Here is an 11426-nt window from a genome sequence, read left to right on the forward strand (position 1 = left end):
TGGCAACGACCGGTAGAGCTCGGCTCAATCCAGGGGGCGGGATGAAGGCTGTCTTTCAAACTGCCTCTGCACGCAATAGGGTAGCGCTACGACCAATCAGAGCAAAGAGCAGGATGACGTTGGTAGATTAAACTTTTCCCATATCCCGTCGGCAAAACACCAAATACATCCTTCTTCGAAATGAATGACTTCAGTGCAGTTTCTTGCTCAACTTTTAAAGAAAATGACAAGTTTAATTATTTCAAAGTTGATGCCAACGCCGATTCAAATGATTCCTTTGCCAAAGCCATCTTGTCATGTATTTCACCTTCGCACGTATGTCGTCATCGTGTTAAGCCCGCCCAACGACTCTCTAAACAGATAGAGCGCTGTGATTGGTGAACACAAACGGTGTTCGAGAGACTCAAAAATTTTTCTATGGCTCGTTTCTAGACTGACCTGCGGAGCAAATATATTTGCTGCCGCTAGGGTGCGTCTAGATTTCTAGGCTAGAAAGTTCTGGAATAAAATGTAATATTTCTGGAAAAAATAAAGTGGTAAAATTTCAAGAAAAAGTTCAACCACTTCAAAGACCCCTGGGGGTCCCTGGACCCCACTTTGAGAACCATTGTTCTAGTCCACTGTCAGTGTTTCTTTGTCTTCTGCAGCCTCAGGTGGTCTTCTACCCTTGTATCTCATCCACCTTCGGGTTGGACACTGTGAAGCTTGTAACGAGTGGTTATCTACAGTTTGTCTGTCCTTTTATTATTTAGGTCTTGCTCCATTCTGAGTAAAAACCTCAATGAACAGCTTCGTTGTCCCACATCTTTTCCCTCATTAGCTGAACCTCCTGAATCTGCAGGTTGCTGTCTGATGCATTGCTCTGCTGCCTCGTGATTGGCTGTTTGGACGGTTGCAGGTGCACAGGCGTTCCTTCCTACTGAAGTGCTTTTATTTGTTGTGAGTTGATGCTCTTAAGATTTTTTGGACTTGGTGTCCTCTGTCGTTCTGATTTGTTTTCCGTACTTCCAACACATGGGGGCAGTAGAAGCACACTGCGATCAAGGTTGTCACCCAGAGTGCCTGGGTCTTTTTTCATCCTTTTTTTTTAGAAATCAGAGGGGTATTGTGAATGAAAGTGAATCTTATAGGCGTGCATTTAGTTTTTTTCTCTTTTTTTTTACTGTGTATATGTGAGACAAAGCATCCATTCATCCGCAAAGTGATGGTATACCTCAGATACCTCAGAGGTGATGCAGAGAGAGAAAGAGAGGGGAGATGCTGAGTGAGTGTGTGTGTTAGTGTTAGTGTGTGTGTGTCTGTGAGGCAGGCTGCAGGGCTTTATGTAGCTGCAGGTCTTTTATGTGGCCGTTTGTCCTGTTTATATGTTCCTGCCTCTCCTCTCCTCTCCTGTGCGCTCTGCATTGATGGCAGCGTGCCTGTAATTGATGGCACCATATTGCTGTGGTGTAGCAGGTTTAATGGGGCTTGACAGAGCAAGGGAAAGCAGCATGCAACCCAGGGAGGGAACTTAACCCTTTGCACACACACACACACACATACACATACACATACACACCACCCTCCATCCGTGTCCCTTCCTTCCCCACCAGCCTGTTCCCCTGGTCTCTACAACTACACCCTCTCCCTCCCTTTCTCCCTCCCTCCCTCCCTCCCTGCTCCCCCCCCTTGCACATCAGTGCATGCAACCTCAAATGAGAATCCAAATAGGCCCTCTGTGATTAGCTTGTTTACGATTCCTACTGTTATCAGTGGTCATGGTAATGGCATTTTGGTTCATGATCAAGGAAAAGCTCAGACACCCCTCTGACTCCACTTCCGAAAATAAATACTCGCCAGCTGTTGGTGCTCTCCACTGTTTCGCTCGGAGGAGGCTAAATGTGTTTGACAAAGGTAAACGGATGGGAATTTATTTCTTCAAACTTGCTGCCAGACTGCACTTCCTCATGCTGCCTATAGGGGCCAGTGTGGATCCAGGATTTTTTTTTTTCTAAACCACACATGGCCTTCCCTTACCTTGAATTTTCCATAGGCATCCTCCACTCCAGCTTTTTGCCTTTTTTTTTTTTTTTTTGGGATGTGTTTATTTTGTGATGGGGGAATTTCATAGCTAGACTCCTCCATTAAATAGGGAGCCTTATCCCTCACTCCGATGCAGCACCAGTCCGCACACATGTGAATTTGTGCGCGCGCATGCATGTACTATAGTACTACTACTACTACTACACACTATATGCACCATTAATCAACAGAGACGATGAAAACGATGCTATTGTGCGCGAGGCAAGGCGAACGGCACAGCACGTTGAAGAATGAGCCAGTCAGAGCTGTTGGCAAATCATTAATGTAAGGTGTTGGTCTCAACCAAGTTCTCACATTCCTCTCTGAGCAAGCTGTTCCCAGGTGACAAAAAACTGGGGAGAGACACTATTTTAAGAGCTGATATCACACCTCTCTTCTTTTTTTTTACCCCCATCACTTATATTCCCTCCTGAATCTCTTTCTCTGTGAGAGCTCTTGGTTGGGGCGTATATATGTGTGTGTGGAGAAATATCATCCTGTTTTCTTTCTCTTCTCTCCGTCTTCTCCTCTTTCTCTCGGGTATTATCCTTTCCTCTGAACTCTTGGTCCACATTTCTCTCTAAATTTATAGGCCACTTTCTTTCTTTCTCCCCCCCTCCATCCTCCATCCTCACCCCCTCATCCTCATCCTCCTCCCTTCTCCTCACTTGTTGTCTCTCTACATTCACTCCCTCCTCTAACCCCGTCACTCCCCATCATCACACCCTCCCTCCTCTCCTCCTTCCCTCCCCTGTATCCCTCTCTCCCTCTCTCCCTCTCTCCCTCCGCCGCCGCCACCGCCGTCGCCCTCCTTTGCCAGGGCTGGCTGCAGATTGGCTATTTCCTGCACGCGCCCAGTAGAGCCCTTATCAGAGGTAGAGTGCTGATTGTTGGTCTGTCTCTCAGGCTGACTGACAGTTCGGGCTGCGCTGCTGAAATGCCTGATTTGGTCAATGTTTGTCTGTGGGGCCTTATCTCCACACCTTATATTAACTGCCTTGACAGTATGTGTAGGCAGTCTCTCTCCATCTTGTTGCACCCCACCTCCTCCTCCTCTCCTCCTCTCCCCTCGCTGCCCCCTCCTCCTCCTCCCACCCTCTGTCTCTATCTCCATTCACTCTCTCTGCTGCTCCAACACTATAGCAGCTAAACATTTTCCTGCTGATCCTCCTCTTCCATCACTCGTCCTCCTCTCTCTTGGAAGCTGGATCAGCATCTCCAACGCCATAAATGTCACTTTATTTCATATTTGTTATTTCTTCTCCAAAACAAAATGCACTTTACACTTTTTTTTTTTTTTTTTTAAAGGGTGAGTTCACCCACGTTACAAACACATTGTCAGTGATGTACTCGTGGAGATATTTTTAGCTTTATCTAAAGTTTTGATGTCAATGCAGCGGAAGTAAATTGAATATCATTTTTGTTTGTCAAACATTGACGAAGATTTAAAAAAAAAAAATGTTTTACCAGGAGCAGGTGTTTCTAGAAATAATGGCTTTATTACTCTGAAACATCCAAACTGCTCAGTGTAAACAGTTTTAATTGTAGGAGAGAGTCCTTGCATGTTCTTTGGATCATCCAAAGTACCTGGGCTGTTTTTTTTTTGTTTTTAAAGCTGAGATCGAGGCTGAAGTCAGCATTTTACAAACCCTGAGGTTATGATTTGAAATTTGCCCCCTGCAAAGAAAAATATAAAAACGGTTTTAATTGCTTGAATTTTGTATTTAGTGTTGCTCCGATCTGTTTTTTGTTTTATATAGAGCAGGTCAGTCAGGGAAATGTATCTGGAAATCACCAAGTGCTCATAAATACAGCTGCTTTGTCTCTGTGGGGGTGTTCGTGTTAATCAGTGAAATGCAGGGAACTTCCAAGGAAATTATTAAGACTGTACAATTCTCTGAATGCACTGATGTGAGATGAGAAAAGATGAAATCGATGATGCAGATGCAGCTGAATGTTCAGGAGAAGACAGTAAGTGGACCTTGAGTCACACTTAAAGCCCTATACAGTTTTTATTTCATAAATAAAAGGCCTGTTTGAAAGAAATTAAATGAATAGCTACCAAAATACCAAATCCTATCTATTTATTTATTTGCTTGGTTATTTTGTTGGCCTGTCAACCTTGATATTCCTGGAAAGACATGACCTCCGTGTCCTCTGGTTTAACTGTGAGCAGATTCTTGTTTTTGTTTGTTGAGGAAGGTTGGATACCAAAACTATGTGTCTGTGCTGTTGCTTAAAAACTTGTTACTTTTTGTTACTTTTCGGTGCAGTAACGTATGTAAAATCTCAACATCACAATGACGCAAACCAAAGAAAATAAGACGTTGGCAGAATGACAATGAACTCAGCCGCAAACAATCGGACGCAAAGTAGTGTATAGTCTTTTAGCTACAACTTGAACAACTTGGTGATTTTTTAAAATATTTTTCTTATCAACAGATCCAAAGACCAAAAGCAGCAACAAATTGATCGTATATTGACGAGTATTGGCAGTGTATCCACAGCAGCTTGATGCATTATTCCTCTGAGCCGTGGAGCTCGATTGTTGTCAAAGCACACAAACACGTCACACTGATACACTCAGTGACATGTTCCTTCATTACCATGAACACACACACACATGCGCACACACACACACACACACACACACACACACACACACACACACACACACACACACACAATCCTGCTGCAGAAAACACTCAAGCACCAAAATGTGGATTAATAGTCCTCGATAAATGCACTGTGACTATTTTCAGCAACTGTCTGAGGAGATTATTAACTTTTTTAACATATATATTATATATTTCAAGTGTATATACAGTAACTGTGTATACTTTTCATCAGTTTAATGTTTGCTGCTGTTACAGCTGCAGAAATGAGAAGTATTGATAATTAGTTTGTTGACAATAAGGGAAATACAGAATATTTCCTGCCCTTTGATACTGAGTGCAATTCATGTTATTATGATTTACTTGTGCCGGTGTGAAGTTATAGTTATATCAGTAGTTGCATCACTGCTGTAGAAACCTCTGTGTGTTGATGTGTGACAGTGTCTGCAGAGGAGTTTATTGCTGTTTGAGGAAAAACATGAATCTGACTCAGCATGATTGTCCACAGTCACAGACACCGACTTCACTCTACTGTACAAAGAGTTAATCTGCACATACAAACGGTGAAGAAGCAGAAACCAAAAGCTCTTCCTGCTTTTTTTTTGTTTTTTTTTTGTTAAGTAGCTCTAATCGACAGAGACTGAGGAGGTAAACATGGCCTCTTAAGCGTTATTTATTAATTCACTTGGTTTGCAAGAGGCTGTTCATTCCGTCTGTTAATGGCAGCTGTGGGAACGAATAGAGTTCACACTCACTTGGACCCCTATTGTGTGGCAGGCTGTCAGGTTACACACACACACAGACACACACACACCATACACATACATATAAATAGTCCTACACAAAAGGAGACACTCTGCACAGCTGCCTGCGAGTTGTGTCTTTTTAGATGAATTGTTTTCAGAAATCGGTGCAGTTGAGTTTTTCTGTGGAGAGGAGCCTCAGAGCTGCTGTGTCCTCTCTCCCTCTGAAAGGTGCAACAACACTATGAAGCTGTTTAACTGAGTGACTCACATCAACTATCAAGTTGTCTTTCACACATATGCACACATAACAACACACAGGACCTCTGCTGCAGGTCTGACTGACCTCTGCACCTCGGCCGCTGCTAAAAGAGAAAATCATTAAAACATTAATGCTTTAATATTCAGAAATATATGTCAGTGTTTTGATATTTCTGCTTTCTTTTAGTTGAATGCTCTGCAGATGAATGAAGTTTTGTTTGTGATGAAAAATAAAAGCCCGCAGCAACAATTTCAACAGTTTTTTATTAGATTTAACAATGAAAAACAGCCATATTAGCATTGATGCGTTAATTAATGAGTTGTTTATTGTTTAACACGTTTACAAAGAAATAAAAAGCTGCGGTTTCAGCTTCTCAGATGTTAGAGGAATCTGTTGCTTCTCTCAGTGTTTGGTTGTTGTGAGTTGGTTATTTTTAGGTTTTTCAGTTGTTGATTGGAGAAATAATAAGGAGTTTGAAGCCGTCGCCATGCAGCGCCAGAGTGCAACTAAGTGCGTTCACTCAAGTGTCTCTACTACTCATGTCTAATTTCTACATACTTGTACTGTAGTGAAGGTATTTCCATTTGATGCCACTGGGCCAGCTGAGGTGCTCATGCTCTAATCAGAAGGTCGGTGGTTCGATCCTCAGCTCGTCCAGTTCAAAGTGTCACTGGTGAAGATGCTGAACCTTAGACATTATCTGATGTTCATTCATAGTGTGAGTGAATATATGAATCTGACATGAGCACAGCTACTTTTATTTATTTATTTATTTATAGACGTAAGTTAACCTTTTTTTTTAAAAGGTTAATGCACTGTTGCAGTCGAATATTGTTATTAATATACCTTTCTCATGTAGCTGTACTCATAATAATCCTAATAATGAGCACAGCTACATGAGAACAGTCCATTTGCCTGAGTATAGACTTCAGCTGTGGAGTTATTGTACTTTTTTTTGCTAATTGAGTTATAAGTTACATTACAAATTCAGATTTTACATAAAAAATTATGCATTTTAATCATTTAATCTTCCCATTACTTGACAAACTACAGCCAGCTATCATAGAGATGCTACTTACACATTAGTACAGTTGGTGCATTGGGGACTTTACGATTTTAAATAACTATTTGCTCATAAATGTGTACGTTTCAACCTCTGTATCTCTATATATCTATGTCCAGGATGTCATCCTCTGACTTTCTGAACTTCTATTGAGCATCTTTTACAATTTCAATTCAATTTCTTACTCAGTTAATTTAAAACGTAATCGTCACAAGCTTTATCTTCCACATATTACAAAAAAAAACTAACACATGACATATAATTTACAGAATATGTGAGAAACTCCAAATCTTACCTGTGCGACTTTTATTTCCTGTCACATGGTGCACCACTTCCTGTCTGTGTCCGCGGCCCTGACTCGTCACAGAGGAGGACGATGATGATGATGATGATGATGATGATGAAGTCCATTTGAAGTGTGTTGTTACTTCAGGCAGAAAAAGTGTGAGCGGCGCTAAAAGAAGTAACAATCACGGCGCTGTGGTTTATGAGCTGCTAATTGTCGTCAAAAAGAATAAACAGGGAAGGAAAAAAAGAGTTTAATCATTTCCCAATTAAGACACTTCCAAAGGTGTTTTGTGTGCATGTTGCATTGGTTTTAATTAAGGCTGAGACAGAGGTTACTAGTCTATCTTTGTCTCAGTCGTATTCTGCGAATTTTCTATTCTGTGTATTTCAACTGAAGATTTTAATTGCCTTTAATTATGCGTATTTAATTAATACACCTTCAGTTTGCAGTTTACGAACTTTTAAACCCATTGAGTTTGAATTGTTTTTTTTGTTGGGTTTTTTTTTTTTGCAAATTAAAGAACAAACAGCAAATAAAAGCCATATACGTTTCCCTTTTTTATACACAAGTGTTCGTTTTAAATGTTTGTTGTCTTCGAACAACTTCCTTGTTTTGTTTCTTTAATCTTATTTTTCCTTTTTTTTTTTTTTTAAAGGGTGGGTGCACGATACTTCAACCTTGTATGTGCATCAGCTCATAAAATAGCCTGATCTTGCACTGGTGTGTGAATGCATGCATCAGCTCCTCGAGGTGTGTGTGCATGGCTGCAGATAAAGAAGCCAGTGGTCATGCAGGACAGTATCTCCCTCAGGTATCCATTATATGTCAGTGGTGTTATGTCATGTCACTGGCTCACTGACACAATACCAGCCTCGGTATTTTGCATGTGTAAAGACAAGATTATGTACATTTTTTTTTGTCACATGCATCTACCCTGGCTTGTCTGTGTGTGCGTGCGTGCATTGCATGTGTGTGCGGGGTTATAGTGTACAGTGTCCTGTGCATGTGTTGGCCGTGCACCTCCTGCAGACTGCTGTCTGCTTGCCCATTGTGTTGGCTCCTCAAACACTGGCTCACTGGAAATATGCCAGCAGCTACCCCCATTGTACCCTCTGTGAAAAGACTGAAAGGAGCTCTCCCTCTCTCAGACACACACACACACACACACACACATGCACATTCACTTGTCTATCAAACCGCATGGCAAAAAGCCGTACAATTACCCTATAACATGATGAATATTTACATACATTCCCGATCCCGTTAAGGTTAATGCCGTTTTCATTCAGCCCTTTTTGTGCCTCAGTGATCTGAACACGTCCTCCACGGAGCACCTGAATTTGAAAGTTTGCAATTAATTTGAGACTTGACAGTTTATTAATAAAGGCGGTGGCATCCCGGTGTCTCTGTGTCTCTATAGGCTGCAGGACGAGGAGCGTCGCTGGCTGGCTGGCTGGCTGGCTGGCTGGCTGGCTGCAGCGTTGTGGTTTTTTGCATCAGGCCTGGAGCCTCTGGTACAAGTCGTCCTCTGATCTGATTCTTGCTACTATGTCTTTTAAAAAAATAATAAATAAATAAAAATCCCAAACACTCAGAGTCATGTTCAGCCAAATGATACAGAGAGGGAAAAAAAAAAAACTCACTTACCTCCAGTGTCATTCAGTGGTGCAGGTCTCCTCCAGGTGTGAGGATTTCTGCCTGCGCTCCAGTACAAAAAAAGGAGAAAGGAATTTCATTTGTGTCAAAAAAAAATCATAATATCATCTAAAAACTGTGTCTGTCCAGATTTGGAGGCTAAAGAGCTTCATGGAAATAGTTGACAGTGAATCATGCGAATGAGATAAAACTACATTTCCAGAATGAAATGATGTTGAACTTTATAGAAAATGTTGTTTTTGACTTTCCCACAGTTGCACCTCCATCAGTCCTCCTTCATTGCATTGTATTGTAAACTCTGCATGTTCATATATATATATATATATATATATATATATATATATATATGCACAGATGAGGTAATGTTTGTATTTTGGGTGAACTGATCCTTCAAGTTGTGTGTTTGTATTTATAGTTGTGTGTTTGTGCTGAGAGCTCAGGCTGATGTGGCAGCCCAAAGTGTGAAAATGACCAAATCTCAGATGTGACTTCATCTCTTTGTCTCCTCCTCCTCCTCTCTGTTCTCTCTATCTTTGTATTTCCCCCTCTCCTCCCGTCTCTTCTGACTTTCCTTCCTTCCTTCTTCTTTTTTTTTTTTTTTTTAAACCTCCTTCCCTCCTCTCTCTTGCAGCCCGCCAGCTCCCTCTCCTCTCCTCTCCTCTCCTCTCCTCTCCCTCCCTCCCTCCCTCCTCACTCCATACACCTCCCTCCCCTCCTCTCCCTCTCCCTCCCACTCCCTCTCTCCCTCTCGCTTTTCCCCTGGCAGGCTAGTGATTGACACTTACAAATTACCCGGCGGCAGTGGCATTGTGTGTGACCCCTCTCTCTCATCTCCAGCCCGCTGCCGTTTTGTCATCTAATTACTGTGAATCCCCGGCCTGCTCCCCACTGCTGCATTTTTAATATGCCTGCCTCCACCCCCCAACACCACCACCCCCCCTCCCTCCTCACTATCTCACTCACACTCATACAATCCCCTCCCTCCCTCCATCCATTCACCTGCAGCCTACTTTACCTGCTTTCTCTGTCCGATACTTGGAGTGCAACCATCGTCTCTATATCCTCCTGTGCAGCCTCCGAGTGTTTTCTCTCCACCGCCTCCATTATCACACCATCACCTCTCCGTGCTCTCCTCCTCCTCCTTTCCTCCTCCTCTCCTCCTCCTCCTCCTCCTCCTCTCCGTGGAGTGTCACTCCATCCCACACGCCGACCAATCCCGTGTCAATCTCTCTCTGTTTGCGTTCCAGTTTTTCCAGCGGTGTCATTAAAGTGTTTGGTAAACACATTGTTTGGTTCACATGATCAATACGTGCTAATGAGTGCGCGGTGGCTTCTGAGCTGTTGTGGCACTTCTGAGGATTTTTTCTTTTCTTTTTTACCTCCATAATTATGTAATGTTTTCATCTCTACACATTATCTAGCAAACTGTAGTTGATTATTTAGATGTGCAACGCAAAACATCTCCACTGTTCTTCGTTTCTGTCTTTGTAGAATACATACAACTATAGGAAGAAAAGAAAAACACGCTGCGTTTCGTTCTAATTAATTTCGGCACAGTGTACAGTTTCTAATTAGGCATGATTAATGTCTGTTTGCAAGTGTTTGCTTCTCATAAAAAGATATAATAAATTTGAATCTGTTGTGTGAAAGAGTGCAGAATATCAGAGCGAGCGTACGACATCATGTCATTAAGTTTTTTCGGTTTAAAAAAGAAGAAGTTGTTGAAAATTTCCATGTAGAATAATATGATATAAATATAATGTAAAGGCACTGATTAAGGTTTTTATTTTTAATGCAAACACATTGAGAACCTACACTGGAAGTTTAATAATTTCAGCATGACAAGGTGCAAATGTCCACACATGCAAAACACCCACAGTTTCCCATCATAGCCGGGCCTTGCATAGAGTTTCTACCTGTTTCTTTGTGTGTATATATGTGTGTATGTGTGTATTTGTGCGCGTGCATGTGTGTGAGTGCTGTGTCCATGGCTCAGCTGCCCACAGCCAGACTGAGCTCCCCCGCCGATCCCCATCTTCCAGCTAGAAATCAGCAGAGCATGGCAGACTGCTGCTACAGCACAGCTCCAGAGGAAGGAGGGAAGTGAGAGAAAGAGAGAGAGCAGAGGGAGATAAAGATGAATAGAAAAAAAGAGGAGAGGGAGGGTTGAAGAGCAAGAATTCATTTCAGTGTTTTTTTTGTTTTTTTTTTGTCTTTGGTTGCATAGCTCTGCAGATCAGAAAGTTTTATTTAGAGTCCAGGCCGATATGACAGATGCCTCTCGGTGCAGCTGGAGCCGACGTGGAGGCAGCCGGGGCCGGGCGGGGGCCGACCTGCCCTTCCACCTTCTGATGTAGCTCCAGGGCGTGGTAGGATTTAGCATGGCCTCATTACCTTGTCATGAGTTTGGAGAAATATGGGCCTCCTGAGAGAGGTTCAGGGACGTGGACTGATGAAAAGAGAAAAGGAAGGGTGGCTGACAGCAGTGGCACGGAGAACGCAAAGTAGAGAGAGGGGAGGGGGAATAAAAATACAGGGGACGGAGGAGGTGGGATGGATGGATGAATGAATGAAAAAAGGAAAGAAGGAGGGAGGGAGGAAAAAGAGTGGTAAGAGAAGGAGGGTAATTGAGAGAGAAAGGGAGGAGAGATGTTGGCAGAGCTGGAGAAATAGAGAGAAGGTGGGGAGGGATGGAGTATGGCGGGGAGTGGCGAAACTAATGGTCCTGCCTGGAGAG

Source organism: Trachurus japonicus, chromosome 12 (genome assembly GCF_045865225.1).
Source record: "Trachurus japonicus isolate A0001 chromosome 12, Traja_1.0".
NCBI classification, from domain to species: domain Eukaryota; kingdom Metazoa; phylum Chordata; class Actinopteri; order Carangiformes; family Carangidae; genus Trachurus; species Trachurus japonicus.